Source organism: Adiantum capillus-veneris, chromosome 15 (assembly GCF_014529385.1).
Source record: "Adiantum capillus-veneris isolate H3 chromosome 15, ASM1452938v2, whole genome shotgun sequence".
In the NCBI taxonomy this organism is placed as follows: Eukaryota; Viridiplantae; Streptophyta; class Polypodiopsida; order Polypodiales; family Pteridaceae; genus Adiantum; species Adiantum capillus-veneris.
In genome coordinates this window covers 7,449,047-7,471,701 of record NC_140945.1, presented here as the reverse complement: position 1 = coordinate 7,471,701, position 22,655 = coordinate 7,449,047, and the positions used below count along the sequence as shown (strand labels likewise).

The following is a 22,655-nucleotide window of genomic DNA, read 5'->3' as shown; positions in this document are numbered from 1 at the left end:
TGAGTCTCTCCTTCGTGTCTACTTGTTTCTCCAAAGTTGGTTTGATAGGGGTTGGAGCTAATACTTCATGCCAACTTGCAGGTTTACCAACCGGGTTTTCTATCAAGGATTGAGATGTTTCAATCATCTTTCTACACATTTCCAACCTTTGTTTTTCTATTTCAGCATATGGATAAGTCATCCATCTTTGCTCTTGGGTTTGGTTCTTTTTGAGTCTGGCTTCGTAAGCTTTTAAAAGTGCGTCTAACTGCTCATTTAACTTTTTTGCCAATACTGATCCTCCTGATCTTGCACTTTTGGGTTATGCTATTTCCTTGGGTACTATGGTTGTCGCAGTGTGTGAGCTTAGGCTAGCTAGATCCTCTAACCTCTCTAATCTATCCTTTGTGTGTTTTAACTCCTCGGATAGAGCCGTTTGCTCTCATTCTCTCCTGGCTTTCATACGCGCCTTTCTAGCTTTCCAAGTGCTTCTCTGATTTTTCGCTTCTGAACTTGGGGCATCGGTTTTTGGCTCTTTAATTATGGATTCGTTCATCGTTCTTTGAGCTTAGGCTCATGTCACTGCCTGAATAGGTATTATTGTCTCGTTTTCTGACCCTCCACTGGAAGGCACTGCTTCCAATATATTCAAGGTAGTTTTTGCTCCTTTGCTCGGGTTCTTAGGTCAATCCGGAATCAAATGAGTAACTCCACACTCGGTACAATACGCGTTGACTCTAATGATTTCATCATGAGGACAGTCTCTTAGCCATTGGTCTCCACCGCACTTGTAGCAGGGTCCCTTAAGCTGTTGAGGTGCTCCTTGAGCTCCTCGTTGTTGGTATGCATGTCTATGCTCGCCCATGCCTCCGTTAGCTATGAACAACAATGTTCGTTCATCCAAGCTATATCTTCCTTCTCCTGCTGCCTGTGCAGCTGTTGGTGGTCCTATACTTCCTATCATGCTCCATGGTTCTGGCGTTGAGGATTCTTCTGGTGGATAATAGACTGGATTTTCAGCATATCCATTGGGATCTTCGTAATATTCATGCATAGGCACCAAAGCCTTCTCTTCTAATTCGGTTACTGTTGGTGTGTATCTTATGCCAACTGGTCGTAATCCTGGTAGGGGTGGTTGTTGCCCCAACACTGGTTGTGGTTTTTCTACACCTACAGGTCCTGGTAGGTTTCCTGCTTGATACCTAGGCATCGATGGAATTTGAGGAGATGCTACCTGAGCTTGGGGAGCGTAAGATCTCTCTCTCACATATCCCTTGTTATAATAACATTCCTCCGTCCCATGGTTTGTCCATTTTTGTTCAATAGTGTGCCACTTGGGCTGTTTAGCATGTGGTTTGGCATACAGGTTAATCTTTTTTAGCACTTCCTCTACAAGTTGTTCCTCGCTTACAGCTACTTCCCCTTTCTGTGTTGTCTTAGTGGACTTGCTTCCACTTTGTTGCGAGGATGAATCATCGTTGAGATCCTTGAACTCACCCTCTTTGTAGACCGCACAATTGTCTACAAGGTAAAGAGCCTCCTTAGTTAACTCATTTAATGTCGTGCTCCTCTTCATATGCAAGTCCTTCTAGAGATCTGCATTCCTTAGTCCTTGGATAAATATAAGCATAAGTCTGGACTGAGTTGGCAGTTCTTCCACAGGACAGAACTTATCTTTTTAGTCGTAGGGCTGCCTTTCGCACAGATTCCCCGTCTTTCTGTTTGAATTTATGGATTTGTGAGACCGTATTATGAGATATCCCCCTTTGTGAGAATTCCTCGATAAACTCGTCAAACACCTCCTCCATAGACTCAAAGTCTCTACACTCCATAGAGTCAAACCAAGTAGCAACATCATCCTCTAGGGTTAGTCCAAACCCTGCAAATTGTGTAGGGAAGTCTAACACCTCTTCAGCTCTAATTACACGCACAAAGGCTGCTACATGATCTCTAGGATCTCTATTTCCCATATATTTCTTGTTAACCCATTTGTGCACTTGAGAAGGTCTAATTCTACGATGGTCTACAAATCTCATCATTGGATCTCCACGTCCTAATCGATATACTTCCTCTGGCCTTCGGTAGTAAGCGGGTTCCTCTCCTAGTGGTGCTCCTAAGCCATAATTTCTGACAGTTCTTGCAAGAGATGGTTCATCTCTTCGAACTCGCTCTATGGGTGGTCTTCCAGGCTCTGTTGACCCTTGAGTTTTTGGCTTACTCTAGCCTTGATACCTTGAATAGAGTGGTGGTTCTTGTAAATTCCTTAGCCCTTGTGCGGCTTGATAACCATCTCGGTTTCGGTCTTGTTCTAATGTTGCACTCTGTCGAAGCCATGCCTGCAATGATGGCTGGGTTGCTCGTTTGCTCTGGTTGTTGAATGTCTGCTGTCGGGTAGAATGTGAGGTCGCGTCATACTCCTCTGAAAAGGGATTTGTCGACTTGCTAGGGGTGTAGGTGGCTCTTGGCACTTCATCGGGGGCATATGTTGATGCTCCTGGAACTGTTGCCTTTTCTACCTCCTCTGGGAGGATACTTATGTATTCACGCCTGTACCTATCAACAAAAACAATATCCTTTCCCATAGCAATTTCATAAGAGAATAAGTAAAGAACCTTGTCTTTGCTTAATTCGTTTGGGTAGGGTTCTTTGCATCGAAAGTAAGAGACTATTCCCTCGCTCTCATGCTTGTAAATTCTCACATTCTCATTATAGGTTGAGACCCTGGTTGTTTTCTTATCATATATAAAAAGCGCTCCAGGTCGATCAATGTTTGGAGGTGGTTCTTGAGTTTCTGAAACCGTTTTTCCTTTTGCCACATTATCTCCATATCTGTTGTAATCCTCAGGGTTACTAACTGTCAGATAGTGGTTCCCCTTTGCATCTCGGAATCTATCTCCATCATCAGAGACTCGCTTATCTCTAGTCTCTGAGTCGGCCTTTCCTCAATACAAATACACTTGCGTCCTCGATAGTCAGAATAAACTAGGGCTCCCCTCGAGTTTGTTCCTTCTAAGAAGATCGTAGTGAACTTGGAATTGTTCAAAGGGTTTAGGGAGGTGCTTCCCCTTGGCATTGGTCCATCATAGATGAAACCTCCTGGCTCTTGACTACCCATCATGAAGAAGGATTTGTCTGATGAAGTGTCAGTATCACTATCCTCCTCAATAATCGATGTTAGTGGATCTAGCCTTGCCTGAGTTACACTCTCCTCGGTGGACACTAAGCTACCTTGGTCACCTGCCACCTTTTGGTCTCTAAAAATGTATCTTCCTGATCTTAAATTCATCAAACTTAGCAATGCAATTTATCACAAATCCAACCACTTACCTGGCAAAGGGTCAGTTTTTGCACAACTTCTTGCTTTGCCGCTGAATATACCTATACACAAGCGTTTAATTTCGGCAATTGAATCAAAGCATCTAACCGCTAGAGGTGATTTTAGTAATGATTGGTATAATTGGAGAGTTAACCTCAACCACTACTATATTTTATATACTTCTGATGTTCTAGATTAGGTCTACTAATTTGGAACTGTACTTCCCTCGGATGTTGGTCAATTTACATGAAAAGTCTGAATTCAGTCTTTGTTCCGTCAAAAGGTCAAACAAGGTCCAAATTCACTTCTGAAAGAAGTTCTGGAACCCTTAATTCAAATGGAACATCACTGTATAACCTCAGTCAAATTTTCACTTCACTAAGCTCCAGTAGACATCCTACACGTAGGATGTCTCCTACTCTGTTTTGCCTAGATTTTTGCACTATGGATTCCCCTTGACGTGCTGAGTCCACAGCTGTTTTTACTTTTTGATTTGGACACCTATAAGCTGGTCAATTGGTTAGAAATCTATTCAGACAGCCTGATGTTGGTATGAACAGTCAAATCAACTCCAATTTGGACCAAAATTGACTAGGAGGCTTGCCTTAGGCTATACAACACCCTGCTATGCCCACAGTGAGTTTCTGGCTTAAATTTCATGCATTAGACATTCTACGCGTAGCATGTCTTTTTGCTCAAAATGGCTTTAATTGCAAAGCACAGACTCTCCTTAAGGTGTTGATCACTTTGGTATGCTCAAATATGGGTTTGGAGTGCAAAATCACACAGATGACATCCTACGTGTAGGATGTCTTTTTGGCCTATTTGACCCCAGACTTGATCCACGGCTTCCCCTTGATGTCAGCAACCCAGTGGTATGCTTAGATTTTGGTTTGGATTTCAAAAGACCCCAATTTTAGCTGTTCGAGCCCTTTTCAGTCAAAGATGTTAAAGTCTGCTTAGGACCCAATTTTTCTCACCCAATTGAGATGAAACCCTTCTCAGTCACTCAATATATCATGCAGATCATGCTCATGCAGCCATCCTATGGTTTTGGTCTTAAAATAATGCTTGGGCACAATTTGGGTAGGATGTCTGTCAATTTCTGTCTATCTGGCCTTATCCTGTCAAGATATGGTCAAATTTTCACTTTCCATGTGAAAATAGGGTAAAACCTACCTTCTAAACACATTGGTCAACTCAAAATTCCAGAATTTCCACCAGATTAGCCTGTAGACATCCTACGTGTAGGATGTCTCTTGGCTTAAAATTTATTTTTTTCCTAACAGAAATGCTCCTGATGCTCTGCAGCTCTATCAGAAACACTCACAGCAACTTTTGGACTTCACTTCAGCTTTCAAACATACTTTTACGTCTTTTACAACCTTGTGATGAATCTAACAAGCAAGTATACATGCATGAAGTGCTCTAGATCCTGAATCATGATGTCCTACTTACTCTACTCCTGCTCATCATGTGAAATGGTGATAATGGTGTTTTGGTTGCTTCTTGGCCTCTCCGGACTCTCAAGTTCTCCTCTCACCGCTTCTACCACTCCAACTCCTACTCTCTACACCACAACTCAACTAAAAACTACCTAAGTCGAAGGATCTATGCCATACACGCGCTCCTTAGACTCCCTCTAAGACCTAGAGAGTCCACCCTCTGATCCTATCTAAATGTAAAACGAGACTCTTGGTAAGCCAAAGAATCCCTATCTTCAAGGACTAGTCTCAGTCACCTACCTAGGGTTTTCGTCCCCGGCAGCGGCGCCAATGTTGGACGGATACGCCGCGACGGACGTCAGCACAGCGAGAACTCACCTAACAAGATTTGTCAGCTAAGGACAAAGCTCGACCCGCAGGTGCGTGGAAGAAAGTATAGGGTGTCAATCTACTCGACCGACTCCTAACTAATTCCTACAGAGGTCTCTACCCAATGTCTAAGCTACAGCCTTCAGGAGTGCATAAGAGGAAACTTCCTACAACGCTTTCTAGAGCCGAATACCCATCAAACAATCTCAAAACGCCGCAGAACTTGAAGGAGACCCTACTAACACCAATAGGTCGCTCTCCCTAAGGTCTATGAACCAAACCCCAACCCAAAACACCCGGTGCAAAATCACGTAGGATATCTGGCCAAAATTTACAGGTCATCATTTTCAAAAACTAAAGTGCCTAATGTGTAGCTCTACTCAATACGAACACGTGGATATGCTGCAATGCAAAAACGGACAACGTATGCTCACTGAATCACCATATGAAGCTCGTAGATGGAGCTCGCAAAACCGGACCGTACACACACAATGTGGGTATTGGCGTGTAGCTCTCGTCGGGGGCAACACGCTGCACTTCTCTGAACTCGATTTCAACCACCGATGCGTGCGTAGCGTCAAGATGAAGCTCTCACTCTCTCCCGTACACAGTACGCTCACTCACAGACTTCAAACTTTTTTTAAATGACAAAAGGTTTTTTTCATTAAGGTCAAAAAATGGTATAAATGTTCCAATCTCAAACCCTAATGTTCCAATTTAACCATTTACTCAATCTAAATGTCAAAACTGGGATACAATCTGGAAACTTCTGTAAGCCCCAATATTTACCAAGGTGAAATGTCGGGTTTTCTAACAATTGTAAACACTCTAGAACACTACAATCTAAATTTGGAACATGATGCAATCTGTTATTCAGCTCATGTTTAGTATCAAAAAAGTATAATTGGGCAAAGCGTGGGACCTCATTGCAACCTTCAACTGGTGCCAAAGAACCAATACTATGATAAATTGAGCCGTACACCTTAAAAATGTATATACCTCTCCCACCATAATTAATAGTGTCATCAATATGGGCACCAAGAGATGCAAATGCCAATACATTATTATATCCCCGAATATTCTGTAAAAACTGTCTACTTCTTGTTGAGGTTGAACTCATCAAATCTCTCAATTCACTTGGTGGTTCATTCAATGGAAGTAGCCTAACTCTTCCATCAGAGCAACAATATTTTCCAACAAATGTTTGGATACTCTTTCCTTCAGCCTTCCAAGCCTTTGCTCCACATTTTGTGTTAAACAAAATCTAAGCTTCCCACATTGTGCAACAGACACTTTTTGAAAAGAACAGATTCTAAAGAATTGTGATGTAGAAGAGGCGAAGTAGGGTAATCAAAGCAGGTTGATAAACAATACTTTGTTACTTTAGAATAGTTTCCCTCTTCAAATATAACAATAGGATTTATGGTCTCCTCATTACATCGAACTGTTATGTTCTCGGTCATATCAATATCAATGGATTTAGAGTTTCTTCCATGTACATTAGGTAAGCATTGTCCTTCAGTGCACCCTAGTAAAGTACCAATAGTATTTTGAAGTGAATGCTTCATTCTCTCTCATACTATTTGGCGTCTTGCCCTTCGAGATTCATCACATAATCAACTACCCCGTGCATGACCAGCTGATAATATACGTGGTCCAGATACTATCTAAGAATTTACATGAAAATAGATACGTCACATAATCTACTTTGCTTAATAATAATCTATATGTATTCTTATACATAAATCAGCAACAAGAAACATGGCAAAAAATAAATAAACATTGGAATATCAAAGTCTCTCTTCTACATAGAATTGAATACAATAGACGCATTGCTAGCGTACAAATAAAACAAAGTTATGAGGATACAACATAACATTATATATTTGTGGCATTGTGTGGATTAGGACGTTGAGAAATTTGATGCGGCTTATATCGACACAATCTAGCTAAAGCACTTGATTGATTTGAAGTAGCTCGGATTTTTGAAAGTCTTGAACCTTGGACCTTTGTCAAGGCACCCAACTTGTTGACAATACTCCCGAATCCTGGCATAATGTGTCGCAAAGTATTATCTTGATTTCTACCTTTTGGTCCACATTGACTTCTTGACACCTCTTTGTGCAGATTCTCAATAGATGCTAATATCATCTTTTGAGTTTCTTCAACTTTAGAAAGTTTCTCTCACATGTATGTCTCACTCTCCAATCTCTGCATATTCGTTGCTTTTGCCTCTTTTCTCAATTTCCACAAAATTCCGGTTTCAATATCCAACATAGAGCCAAGCGTTTCAATCATGCCAAAGACATTCGTTTGCATTGTCTCAACTCTAGTGCAGGAGGCGTTGATCTCCTCAAGGGCGTCGATAATCTGCCTTTTCAAAATCCTTTCGATATTTCGGGCTGCTCTTTTTGCCGCACGTACATTACAAATAGGAGGAGACGATAATATATCCTCTTCATCATTAGGTAATGTAGATACTGACAGTATTTGAGAAGTTGGCACTCCATTGGTTGCAATAACATAAGGTATAGCATGAGCAATCTCCATTTCAATGTCTACAAAAAAGTATAGTGGTTGGGCAGATAAAGCCTTACAATTAAATAGAAAAGGTTTAATGCTCTTTTATTTGAAGCCATGTAGATTAGAAGTACTCTTGATTGAAAAAAACAATGAAAATAGACAATCTCTTTCTAACTTACTATCTACAACCATACTGGAGAGACAATAAGCTATGAAGTATAGCGAGAAATTACATGGAAATTTGTCATCAACTCAAGTTACTCTTCACATAGCTACAATCAAATGAATTTTTTTTTTAATCATTACATGATCACCCCCATCTACATTTGAAAATTGGGAAAGAGCGTTTCGCACTCAGACGCTTGAAAGTAGGCTCTTTGTGATTCTCTATCTTTTCAGAGTGTACAATGCTCTTTAAAGCATTGATTTTACTATAAGCTTCACAAATAGAGCAACAACCTAACTTGGAATCAAGGTAGAGAGCATCCGAGTACCCCAACTTTACTTGTAACTGTAATAGGCGTAGGTTACAGAATCATTGACTGGAATCATTTTGAATTCTGACAAAAACCTGATGAAAGGGTATGCCATCTCGAGTCATAGATGTATGATCATAGGTTCTCCAAGCTTCCTCTATAGTAATGCCTGGAAAGAAACCTTGAACAATGCTTTGGTAAAATCAGCTTTCTTCTCTGGAGAGTAATGGATCATTTTATGATCAACTCCTATCTCCGTTGCTTCAAATCCATGACTAAAGCATTCAACAGACACTTTAGCTGCCATAATGTCTCTGCTTTACAAAGAAAGGAGACAATATAAGTTTAATTGCTCTAGGATCCTTCCCACTAAGGTATTCTTTTTTAAAGCAAAACTTGACGTTAAAATTTGTCTCTTTAGTAAATGCTAAAAGCTTTAGAAAACTCTCTCTCTCTCTCTCTCTCTCTCTCTCTCTCTCTCTCTCTCTCTCTCTCTCTCTCTCTCTCTCTCTCTCTGTGTGTGTCTATCGATCTCTCTATCTATCTATCTATGTATCTTTTTCTATATTCATATCTTGTTTTTTATTTTCCATTGTGTGGGACTAATCATTCGGGAGACCTTTGAGATTTGTAGGGTGTGAAAGTAAGCACAGTTAACTGGCATACCCTCCCACTCATTGTAACCAAAGGATGGTAGCATAATTTTTCTATCACCCAAGAGAGGTATTTTAAAAATGAGAGAGAGACACACAGAGAGAGAGAGAGAGAGAGAGAGAGAGAGAGAGAGAGAGAGAGAGAGAGAGAGAGGCATAGTTTCAATAAGTAGCAACCCTACATTAACAATAACATCTCCTTTTTTTAAGTGCATACATGGTATCAGATTTGCCAGTATGTAACGATTATGCTTCATTGGGCACCCATACAGTAGGTTATCACACATACCCCACACAACTATACATGGTATCAGATTTACCATAGTGTATTCGGGCTGCTCTCTCTTCGGTTTTTGATAATCTCTCTTTTTTAAATCTAGATTCATTTTAGGGTCTCTTTTTGTTATACGCAAACATGGTATCAGATTCACCAAATTGTAATGGTTTGGTCTTGATTATATTGTAAAGGACACACATTGTACCAGTGATGACATACACCCCACATAGTTCCAATAAGTAGCAACCCTATATTAAATATAGCAGCATCTCCTTTTTTTAAGCATAGACATGGTATCAAATTTACGAGTATGTAACGGTTATGTTGCAATGGGCACCCAAAAAATAGGTGATCACACATAACCCACACAGCTATACATGGTATCCGATTCACCATAGTGTACTCGGGCTACTCTCTCTTTGGTTTTTTATAATCTCTCTTTTTTTAATCTAGATTCATTTTAGGGTCTCTTTTTGTTATATGCAAACATGGTATCAGATTCACCAAATTGTAACAGTTTGGCCTCGATTATATTGTAAAGGACACACATTGTACCAATCATGACACACAATAAGTAGCAACCCTACATTAAATATAGCATCTCCTTTTTTTAAGCGTAGACATGGTATCAGATTTACCAGTATGTAATGCTTATGTTGCATTGGGCACCCATACAGTAGGTGATCACACATACCCCACATAGCTATACATGGTATCAAATTAACCATAGTGTACTCAAGCTGCTCTCTCTTCGGTTTTTGATAATCTCTCTTTTTTTAATCTAGATTCATTTTAGGGTATGTTTTTGTTATACGCAAACATGGTATCAGATTCACCAAATTGTAACGGTTTGGTCTCAATTATATTGTAAAGGACACACATTGTACCAGTGATGACACACACCCTAGGTAGTTCTAGTAAGTAGCAACCCTATATTAAATACAACATCTTCTTTTTTTAAGTGCAGACATGGTATCAAATTTACCAGTATGTAACAGTTATGTTGCATTGGACACCCATACAGTAGGTGATCACACATACCCCACACAACTATACATGGTATCAGATTCATTATAGTGTCCTCGGGCTGCTCTCTCTTTGGTTTTTTATAATGTAGATTCATTTTAGGGTCTCTTTTTTGTTATACGCAGACATGGTATCGGATTTCTCTCTCTCTCTCTCTCTCTCTCTCTCTCTCTCTCTCTCTCTCTCTCTCTCTCTCTCTCTCTCTCTCTCTCTCTCTCTCTCTCTCTCTCTCTCTCTCTGTGTGTGTGTGTGTGTGTGTGTGTGTGTGTGTGTGTGTGTGTGTGTGTGTGTGTGTGTGTGTGTGTGTGTGTGAATGAAAAAAACCCAAACATGGAATCATATTCAAAATTTTGTAACAGTTTGGTCTCATAGGTCATTTTAGCTTTTTGAAGACATTAATATAACATTTCATTTCATTTTCTCTCTCTCTCTCTCTCTCTCTCTCTCTCTCTCTCTCTCTCTCTCTCTCTCTCTCTCTCTCTCTCTCTCTCTCTCTCTCTCTCTCTCTCTCTCTCTCTCTCTCTCTCTCTCTCTCTCTCTCTCTCTCTCGTCGAAGTGACGATAAGGTTGGGGAGGCGAAGCTGGAACAGTTTATCAAAGCTGGAGGTGAAGGTTTCAAATTTGTGGGCTCCAATCATTAAACATTGGAGAATTGTGGGTTCCAATCATTAAACATTGGAGAATGCTCTGGCAATGGTGGCTAATTCTCATCTGGACTGTAGCCTTCAACTCGCATTTTCCTACACGTGTAAAGGTAGCCTAGGCTGCTGTTATAGAATACATATAGATATCAATGCTCAATGCGCGCACAAAAACACACACACACACACACACACACATAGAGTTAACAACATTATATGCGCTGCACTATGGAATGCTAAGTTTTTGTTAGCGATAATTGCACTCGGCCACCGAATTGTGGTTATTCATGTTGTTGGAACGTTGTTGTGCGTTCAAATCCACACCATCAGCATTTGTCCTGCTTCGGAAGCAGCTGCTGAAGAGCAACAATGTAGTATACTGTTGTTGCTAATCTCAACTGCGCCCGCATTGGCTGTCTTCGCACATTGTTGTGCGTTCAAATCCACACCATCAGCATTCGTCCTTGCTTTGGAAGCAACTGCTGAAGAGCAACGAAGCATTATACTATTGTTGCTAATCTCAACTGCACTTGCATTGGCTGTCTTCGCACACCGTTGTGCGTTCAAATCCACACCATCAGCATTCGGCCCTGCACAAGGGGCTTTGGATAGCTTACCACATAGTAAAAATATATGATTGCTAGATGATTCACTAGTTTCAATACACACATCTAGTACGAGTGCAAACTAGTAAAAAGGAGACAACTCCTAGATGCTACATATAGTAATTTTGTTACTATATGGAGAGTTGAATAGCCATATGGCAATTCAAGTCTCAATATGGTAAAAAAAATTACTAGTTCAATGTAGGAGTTGACTCAATTACTAGTTTGACCTTACATATCGGTGTTTTCAAACTAGTAAGTCAACTAGCAATTTTTGTTTACGACCTAGCAAGTCATCTAATAATATATAAGGATGGTTGCTTGCAAACTAGTAGTTCATCTAGTAACTTTTCTATAAACAACCTAGTAGTTTACCTAATAATTCATTAAGGAAGATGTAGACACAAACTAGTAATTCATCTAGAAATTTTCCCATGAGCAAACAATTTAGGAGAGATTGCTTCAACATTAGGAGACTAAAGTAGGCTTAATTCATAAAGATAGCTATGAGTACAACAAATGAAAGCTTACATAACGTGTGTTACATGCTACAAATCTTAAATCATGTGGTTGGATTATAAAACTACTTGTCATTTGTTACAATGATATCCTTCATGGATAAAGAGCCAACTTTATCAAAATCAAAAATTATCAGGCCTTCTAACAAAAGCCATGTAACTAAATCTTCACACATAGTGGAAGTATTAGTATCCTCATTTGCTCTCTTCTTGAGGAAACTATTCGATTTCTGCATAGCAACATACGTTGGCTTGATCAAGTGGTACAAGTCTTGTACTTTCTTGAGATTTAGCCACTTCATAAATATAGTTTCTTTGTCATCCCTGGACAATTTTGGGCCTACATAATTGTCATAACAAAATAACATGGTTTAAAAAGTGACACGTATTATTTCTATGAACATAAGTAAGGCAATGTTTTTAGCTTTTATTGCAAACCTGAGATTCCAACACACATTGATTTTGATTCATTGAACATCCCCCGTCAGATTTGTGCTCCTAAAACAATTAAAGTCCACTCTTTTATTTTATAGCCACATGCAAAAATATTTAAAGAATCTTATTATTGTGAAGAAAAATACCTTTTTCTTTTTAAGCTTCAAAACTTTGAAGCTTGATCTTTCTCCTTTAGTAGCTCTTCAATCTTAGGAGTAGCCTATAAAAGTGGGAAAACATGGCTTTTTTATAACATTAAAATTAAGTAGGGTAAGTATTTCATTAAATAAATATTCCATGTGAAGCATCTTTGAATAGTACCTTGCGCTTTCGTGTGCTTTTTCTTTTTTGTTCTTGGTTTGCACCACTTATAATTTATGTCCTTCCATTGATTTTTTCCTCCACAAATTATTCAAGAAAAGAGTGCAATATTGATTGACACAACAAAAAGTTTTGGAGTGAAAAAAGTACATGAATTAGAATTGTACCAGTTTTGTGATATGGTCTTCACACTCATCTAATTCATTGTTTACTTTCATATCCTTTTCTTGATAGAATTGGTCAAACTCTTCATCTTGCATGTAGTTTCTATATGCATGCGCATTAAGGGATTGAATTTGTATATCTCACACACACATACACACATGCACACAAAACTAGCTAAATTTACCTCAATTATTTCAATTGATATCTTTGTGTGTATGTGCGCGCTTGTGTGTGTATGTGTGTGTGTGTGTGTGTGTGTGTGTGTGTGTGTGTGTGTGTGTGTGTGTGTGAGAGAGAGAGAGAGAGAGGAGTAAACCACACATACCTCATAAGGATCACTTTGTAAATCATGATTTTCCCATGGCATCTTAGGAATGTATGCTTCCGTCTCTCTCTAAACACATAATAACAAATTTTATCATCATAGGTCATACATTATTGTTATTTTAAGATAGAAGTGCTTACATGAGTAGCTTGTGGTTGCTCTTCTTCTTCTTCAATAGATATACAAGTGGTTTCTTGTGCACAAGCATCCTTTAGCTATTCAATAACAACAAAAGCATTACTTTCTTCATCATTAGTTTTCATATAAATTTCCAATACCTTAGAGGATTACTCACAAGTTTTGTGAGTGAACCATATTCTCCTAGCTCACTTTCTCCTTGTAGTTCACTTTCTCCTCCATCATTCTCATGAAATTCTTGGTTATCATCATCATCATCTTTTTCTTTTCTATCTAATTTCATGAAAACATTTTGATTATACTTTGACATAATAGAAGTTCATTACTTAGAGAAAATCCTACAAAATGACACATACATTGGCATGCTAGAAGATAATTCGTTGTTTGGTTTCTTTTTTCTCCATTTTTGTTTTTCCGCAAGAGACTTGATGGCCCATGTATAAACGTCCTCTTCTTTCCAATGATAATTTTGTCCATCTACTCTTACAAGCTTAAGCTCACCTTTATTTTTTCTTATTACATCCAACACGGTATTCTTTCTCTCCATGTTATTTCTAAGGTCTCCAAATGGGTTGTGTTCGCAAACCATCCTCTAACAAACCCATAGTTTGAATAAAGAACTCTAGGTTGGTTATTACCCTCTTCTAAGAGGAAATCCCTCCATCTCTAGGAGGTGGAGGCTTAAACACCTGTTCATATATGGTTGGGTCATATTTCTTGTTGCTAGTAGTGTCAACACCTATTGAGATGCTAAATGGAGAAGAAACAACTCTCTTATTTCCAAGATGACTGGCCCTCCAAGAATCTAAAAATTTGAGGGCCTCTTCATTAGAGAAAGACAGTAGTTGCTCCACAAAGGACTGTGGATAACTCATATCTGAAAAGACAAAGCATTGAACACACACATGAGCAGTAAAACATTTAAATAACAAAGTTTATCTCAAAAATTATACACACACTTGTCATTATTTTATGAGGAATGTTTTAGAAAGACATGTAAAGAAAACCGTGACAATGAATACAACAATTTTCATGAATAAAATAATATGCATTTAAAACTACTTCCACAAGTATACTAGCCATGCTTGCATACTCTATGAGTGTAATTATGCAAAAGATATATAAATAATACCATAACAATAAGTACAATAATTTCCATCCATAAAGTAGGTCTCCCACAAGTTCTAGCATACTCTATGATGAGGTTCTAAAAAAGATATGAAAAGAACATCGTAACAATGAAGCTAGCAATTGTCATCCATAAAGCAATAGTCATTCTAAACTACTTCCATAGGTATACTACTTGCATAACAATGAATACAAAAATTGTCATCCATGAAGTAATAGTCATTCTAAACTAATTCCACAAGTATACTAGCTAGCATTCTAAACTACTTCCACAAATGTACTAGCCATGCTTGCATACCATATGAGTGAAGTTATACAAAAGATGTGTAAACAACACCATAACGATGAATACAACAATTGTCATCCATGAAGCAATAGTCTTTCTAAAATATTTCCACAAGATTACTAGCAGTGATTGAATAAAAGGGGCTACCACAATTATATGTCTATGGAGAATGCCAAACAATAGGTATCCATCTAGCCGCATGTCCAGGCTTTATAACCTTCTTTTGTTTTGTGACTGTCCAATATTTAATTTGAATGGAACATGTATCCCAACTTCTCCATTGATGCTCCTCTCTGCAAACTTTATAAGTGTTTTGTTGATATGCATCACGCTCTAATAAAGCAACCTTTGCCCTTTTCCTTTTGTAATCAGTCTCTCTAACAATAGCATGTTGAATCTATATTGCATTCTCGCTATTCAAGCACACTTGAACTATATCATGGACCTCCACCCATAATGGAACATTTCCACAACCTCCTTCCATGAACAAGCTATCACGCTGCCTCAAATCCTTCACCTCATAAGCAATGAGCCTCTGCCTCCTTGGTATTGGCAATGGAATAAATTTGTGAAGTATAGAGTAGATGGGCCGAACACAATCCCATGTGAAAGGCAAAGGGGCCTTCTCAAGCACATTCATTTGAGTAATTGGATCCATTAACAATTGTTCTGAGTCCCCATTTCCCACAATTCATTGTTTGTAATACCGTCCACCAAAGAAAAGCATACACTTTCCATCAAACTGTGTTGAGAACAAGGATGTTATACAAGCCTTCCAGTGACCTCTGTGTTCCACCGTTGCATCATCGATATCCACCTTCACTATGACATTGGTGCCCACATTAAATATATCCCCTATAAAGAGGACCTTTTGGTATGTCTTTACTTCCAAACATTGGAAGTACTGCTCTGGAATGTTCCAAAACTTCTTTAGATAAGTTTTCTCTTCACTATTAGGATCTCTATAAGTACATCTCTTCTTTGCTATTGCAATCCCCTTGAGAAGAAGATTTCTAGTGCATGGTGAATTGCTTCCATATTTTAATAGATCACTCCACATAGATTTAGCCTTTTCAATTGAAGACGCAACCAATAGCCCATCCATATGTGACGAAGAGCAATCATGTGATGGAGCATCTGCTAATAGCGAGCTGCTTTGAGAAAGAATCAATGCACAATGTACGTCCTTCAAAACCTTTCAGAAGGTAAGAGATTTTCACTATCACCACAGATAGCTTGAAAAGCTCTTGTGAAGAACCTTCTCAAATAGAACTTTGCAAATGAAGCTTCATCCTCCATGTTATTTGTTTTGATGGAGCTGTATGCCTTTACAAGATGCTCAAATATGTAACACCAAAAGCGGTTATGCAACCCATGGCGCAAGACATCATCAAGCATCTCACCATTACCTATAAACAAGTTATCGAGAGATTACTCTCCTAAACAAATATATCAAACTTGTTGTTAACTAATCAAGATATACATGCCAGCTACATGTTCTAGAGGTGATGAGTTCGCATCAAAGATTTATTCATTTTGAACTCTCCATGATTGTAGCAATGTCTTCACAACTTCTATGTCTTTCACAGGCCATCCATGATCTCTACTATGGTTGTAGAAGCTGTGTGCAATATCAATCAGCAAAAATCCCAAAACATGCATTTCAGGAGGAATGCCACTAACAACTCTCAAAACATATGGTAGACACCATTGGAGGAACTTTTGGTTCTCCTCTGCCTTGAAGCTTGCAAAGTAGATGCTTGGGGAGTTAGGCCAACGTCCATATCGAATGGAGGAAGGTGTTTCCTTTTTAACAACACACACAGTAGCATCGATTTCTTTCTTCAGAGGAACCTCAACACTTTCAAATAAATGTGAGATATATTTCTTGAATACATTCAATGATAAGATATGCATTGGGTCGTAGACTAAATCTAGAGAGAGATCAAATCCATATAGATCATATAATCTCCAGAGTATGGACTCTCCTGAGAGACCAGCTTCTTTCCATGATGCTTCCTTTTCTTTGTCTGTGCGACACCGTTTAGGTTCATCAAGAGCTTTTGTTATCTCCTCAATGGTCCTCTTTAAAGGTGGATATCTAGCTTGTCGACGATTTTCATTATAAATGTATCACCCCTCTTTTGATCCTATATTAGGTCATACTAGAGTTTCTTGAGGTTTATCACGCCTACAAAACTCTTATCCTCCTTTCTTGAAGAGGCCTATTTTGCACTGTGTCGGATGGTCTCCTGTAACCATCATGACCATAGCGCGTATCGTACATAGCTTTGAAAGACCTTGTTGATTGGCACCAAATATCTTCTCTATGGGATTGTCATACAACCTCCACACCATTTAGGTATAGGCGTTCCAGCTCATCTAGCAAAGGTTCCAAAAATGCCCCAAAAACTTCACCAGAAACCTTCATAAATTTCTTGCAACTTTGAGGGATAAACAAAACTAGCAAGATATAAATGGAAGACTTGATTCCTGGATTCAACACCATGACCTATACTACCCCACAACTCTTTTGGGTTTTTTGTGATGTCTGAAATCCATCCCAATGTAGTAGCAATGCTACATTTCGAGGATCACCCTATTCACATGGCCACCCAAAAATAAAGTTTGGTTTGAAATCATGAGATCTTTCAAAAAAAACAACAATGTGATGGTTCTATGTACCTTTCGTAGGCTCTTTTACACACAATGTCCTCTTTACACTCAATGCAGACAAAGTTGTACTCTTCTCCCACAACATTTTGAAGAGCTTTATAACGTCTACTGGTAGGAAAAGTAGTGTAAGACTTCTTGCAAAGAGGATTAGAGCAGACAATCGGTAGCTCATAAGATGCTAATGGATCCCAAAAGTCCTTGACTTCTTGGAATTTTTGTCCATCCCAAAAATCAACAATGCTTCTTTGGTTGCTAATTGCATCCCCCTTGAGCCATTTCTCTTTGTGCCTCCATAAACATAGTTGCTCGTGGCAATAAGTGCTACTCTTTGTTAATAGCTTTAGTTGAGGCCCGATGGGAATGTAGTCAAAGGAAAGCATTGATTTCCTTGCTTTGGCACAAACTGGACACTTCTCGCAACATTCCAAGCAATCACGTTTAAGCCTCGATGACAATGATCCACCTTCACATGTGCACTTAAGAACCTCTCCTGTCAAGTTGTCCTCATTGCTTGGTTGAAGAAGCTTGGGTGGATGCTTGGCTACGTCACTACCTGTGCAGATGCGATAGCGCAAGGAAGAAACCATGCCAAGATCTTTAAGCATGGTTTTCAATTGATCCCAACAAGCCGGAATTTGAATCCCTCCAAGGTCACCTTCCCATGTAGGAGGAAGTTGAACTAATAGCCTAGCCATGCTTCTCTTGGAAGCATTTTAAATCACTCTAGCCCCCCCCCCCCCCCCCCCCCCAAGTCTCCAAATAGGATGCGAAGCATTCTATCTTGCACACCTATTGGTAGTTTATGTTCATCCCATAAATTTTGGAGCTCTAGTATCCTCTCAACTAGCTCCAAGTATAGAGGAGAAGATTGATTTTCTTCATTCTCACTAATAGACATTGGCTCATCAATGATGTCATTGCCTTCACCATCAACCTCAAAGACTTGAGCCTGATGTTCATCATTCTCTTCCATATTTTCTTCTGAATCTAGTGGAGAAGATAAACCAAAACTATTTTTGAAGCTTTCAAAGTTATGTGCCAAAGATTGATGGCAATAATAGGTTGATGTATGAACTTGTCAACCACCTGCACAATACATGTTACATGTGCACCATGTATTTCTTTGAGAATTGTTGGTCTTCTTGCCTTGTCCCATGGCTCGGGTAGGTGTTTCATTATGGGGTCCATCAATGTGTTCAGTTAGATGGTTAATTGCTCTACTATCACTCAGGTCATTGGCAAGATCTAGTCTTTGTTCTGAATCCATTTTTTGTTTTTTGCTAATGGAAGGATGGAGATTTCCTAGAACATCTTGTTGTTTGTGGTGATAAAAGGTACGCTTGGTTACAAGGCACCAACCATTGTTGGAATGCTTCCAAAGATAATTGCAATCACACTTCCAAAACTGTGTTCTCTCCGTAACCATCAAAGAAAAATAACTAGCCATTGTTTGTAATATTCATTAAGCTACGACACAACATGCTCTAAGAGAAATAAACTATGGCTTTCCAAGAGGTACTAGCCCATTCATCAAACACAAATTCTCTCTCCATTACAAAGTTAAGCACTTCAATGCTTTGAGAAATAAACAAACATGAAAATACCGAAATTACTTTAACTTCACAAGAAGTAAATGATCTCATAAAAGCATTCTTCTATGTAACTTATTTTGAATCTACCAGGGCTTTTCATAAGTACAAAGTCGTTTTGCCGGAATGAGACGGATTATCGTACTCATTCTATAGTGCATCAATGATAAAGGCATGTTTCCACCTCCATAGTGGGTCATTTTGTGATATTTGATTAGGCCTAACTTTTCTTTTGCCAACACTAAGTTTAAATTTCCATCCCAATCAACCAAATCGTCAAGAAAAATCTTTTATATATTCCAAAAAAATTTCCCCTTAGAAAATAAGTTATATCTTATTTCTGGCCATAACACTTTTATCTCCGAGTGTTGCAAAAGATCTTGCCAATATTGTGATGCTAGATCTTCTCGCAGCTCACAAGAAAATGTTCGTAAAAAGAAAGCTCGTTCTCCATCTTTTTGAAGCCCAGTGGACAAGTGATTTTGAAGAGACATTTTGAACTAGCAACCAAAGAAGAATCAAAAGAATAGTACTGATTTAAAATATTAGCATCTTTAACAATAAAAATATTAGCATCTTTAACACATGGCAAACAATTACCGCAACGTAACCAAGTCTGCAGATTTGATATGTCCCGACATGGGGAAGGAATTGTTTGTTTATGGGGACCAAAGTTTCTCTCTCTCTCTCTCTCTCTCTCTCTCTCTCTCTCACACACACACACACACACACACACACAAAGTTTATCATACACACATTCATAAACCATTATCTCTTCATAACATCAATCCATAATGAGTCCATGACTACAAGATGCGTAAATTCCTTCTTGATAAGAATGATTTTTATCTATGTCAACAAAATTTAGTGTAGAAACCTTCAAAGTCAATCATAATCGAAAAAAGCCATTTAGTGTAATCCCACTTACAAATTTTGAGATTTACCTCTAATGTTCTTATAACTAGGTTTTGCAAAGACACGTTTTTGTCGAACGCTGACATTGTCATTGCCAAGCTATTAAAAAAAGGAATTTTTTCTTTTTTGGAGGAAGAAAAGGGGGGGGGGGGGGAGGGGATTTATAGGATCAGTTTTTGAAGAATGATTAAAAGAAGAAGACCACGGACTTGAGGCCAACAAAATTTAGTGTAAAAACCAAAAGCCAATTTAGTTTAGCATCTTTAACACAAAGCTAAGGAGTGTTCCGGAAAAATTATTTTTCCAAGCATACAAAATTCCTTTTCTTGAATTTTTCAAAGAGAAAATTTTAAGACATTAGGTTTACTTTTGGGGTTTTGACACTCTTTTTGCCCTCAAGCAGGAAAAAGGCACGACATTAAGCTAAGACACATTTTTGCCGAACACTTGGGAGCTTTTAAAGAATGATAAAAAGAAGGTTTTGTCTTGTTTTGTTTTTTTGAGCGCCTTGGGGGTAGTGTTCGGGAAAAGTGTGCCTCAGCTTAGCCTAGAGCCGGTTGCAAAATCAAAGTAGCCGGTTGAGGGGAGGGCAAGAAGGAGAAAATTCCGCTTAAAATACATGGAAAATAGTGTAATTTGCAAAAATATTGGCTAGTACTGTAAAAATTTCTGGTTCAGATTTTTCTTGGAAGGATTTTTAAATGTTTGTGAAAATCATTTTTCCTGAAGTTACCCAAACACTGCTTTGGGGGGGGGGGGGGGCTTTTAAAGAAGGATTAAAAGATTTGAGCTTTTTAAAAAGGTTACAAGATTTACCTGAGGTCCTGAGGTAGGTGCGCAAGCGGGCAGCAGTCGACGTGTGCAACAGCTGGCAGCACAAGACGACTAAGAGCAACCGAAGCGTGCAACAGTAGGACAACGACGATTTGCAGAGCGCAAGACAGGACGATGATCTCCTGTAGAGCTGAAGACAGGACGGTGGCGCTCTCTCTCTCTCTCTCTCTCTCTCTCTCTCTCTCTCTCTCTCTCTCTCTCTCTCTCTCTCTCTCTCTCTCGCATGCGCGTGCGTGCGCGATCTAATTCGTTCGTGTAGGTGATGCTAAGCACTCTCTTTTTGGGTGGCGGGAGGCTCATATTGAAGCTTTTCTTTCTTGGCCTTTCCCGATCAGCTCCAAAAATTTGAATTGCACTCATTTATGCCTTAGGCCCCTATCACAGTAGGACACACGCCCAAGCTGACATGGCAATGCCTGGCCTCATCATGGACGGGGTGCCCACTTTTAGGTGGCAGCCTTCTTGTCACACTGGGCTGGCCACATTTTTTAAAACTCCACTTTTCAAAAGTAATAGAAGAGACGACTACGCCAACCCTAAAGCCCCTATGCTCCAACGCCTCCCAATTCTACGAGGTTGCCGCGAGTAGTCATCCATGTCTGCACCATCCCACCTTGATCCCATCATCTGCCCATCTCTTCCCCCTTTTGCTACTGCGCTCCTATCTCAAGATGTTTTGTGCATGATTGAAGCTACGTGATGCCATAAAAACCAACAAATGCCTTCCTCAAGCTAGGTACTCCATCACAAGATCACAGAAATTCGAATGCTTTTGAAATGGATTGAACCTGTCCATAAAGTATAGCACAAACAAGCTGATATGCCATAAACATATTGAACATGTACGCCACTATACCAAATACATGTGTTTAATTGCACCACTCAACCATTGCATGATGTAAAACATCCCGACCTCTCGACACCAATCATCGTTTTGAAAAAGAGCAGCACAAGCTTGCGTTTCACAATCCTTATAAAAAATACAACCATCAATGAGCCAAGAAGTGCAAATTCAAATTGCAAATGAACCATCCCTACCACTCTACACACACAGAAAATCTTCAAATAGCGATTGCAAAAGCTTTCAACATACCAAAAGCCCTCTCTACTGCCATGCGAGTTGAAGATTGTATTAAATTCCAATAGTACTTGTCATCAAGCAAACCACCCTTTGAAAGGGACAAGGATATAGGGTCGCGTGGAATTGTGACGCCCCAGAATCTGGGCACGTCGGGGAGGGGACGTTTTGGGCCCGGCTCGGGTCGGGGTGTTTCTTCAAGGGGTCCTGACGCGGACGGCACCGGCTCAGGAGGGCCCGGCTCGGACGGGACCGGCTCGGGTCAAGTTGCCTTCACGGGGGCCCGGCTCAGACGGGACCGGCTCGGCCGTGGTTGCGTTCCATGGGTCGACGGCCGTTTGCGTTTCGCGGGTCTTCGCGGGTCTTTCCGGGTCCCTAGCCCCACGTAACCTCAGGCTCCGCCGCACTGACGGAGGGTCATAGCGTGCCCCGGGGAACCTTGCGTGGAGTCCCCACGGTGCGCGAGTGCGTGGAGTGAGGCTACAGTGTCTAGGTGGGGGGTCCCCTCCCGTGGCCGTTCTCGGGAGGCTCATACCCCTTATAGGAATATGCGCAATCACCCACCAGGTAAAATTCATTGAGCAAGCCTTTCTCGCACCGCTTTCCAAGCTCACTCCTTGAGAATTTGACAGAGTCATGGCCAAGTATATAGAGGTCGCGTAAACCACTACTACAAACGGCCTTGCAAAAATTCAATATAATCCATGTTGCTGTACTCCTAGCACAACCATAGAGGTCTGCAAGCACCTCTACATTTGCCGCACTTGCAAGTCTATGGAAGGAGAGTGCGACCCTGTTCTCTACACTCATTTCTCGACGCATGCATGTGTCGTCTCGCTTCATTGCTGGAGCCAATATTGCACAAATGTACTCAAATGTAGCCTTACTGATTCGCAGGCATTTTTTGAACATTTTCTCGTCCCAAGAACCTAGTAGA

At 39.8% G+C, this 22,655-nt stretch overlaps 3 pseudogenes; all 3 read right to left on the bottom strand.

Moving 5' to 3' along the window:
- Positions 1–12,739: 12,739 nt before the first annotated feature.
- Positions 12,740–14,087, bottom strand: LOC147440229 (uncharacterized; annotated as a pseudogene).
- A 1,276-nt stretch (positions 14,088–15,363) lies between these two features.
- Positions 15,364–15,925, bottom strand: LOC147440228 (uncharacterized; annotated as a pseudogene).
- Positions 15,926–16,964: 1,039 nt separating this feature from the next.
- On the bottom strand, positions 16,965–18,275 carry LOC147440227 (uncharacterized; annotated as a pseudogene).
- Positions 18,276–22,655: the final 4,380 nt, after the last annotated feature.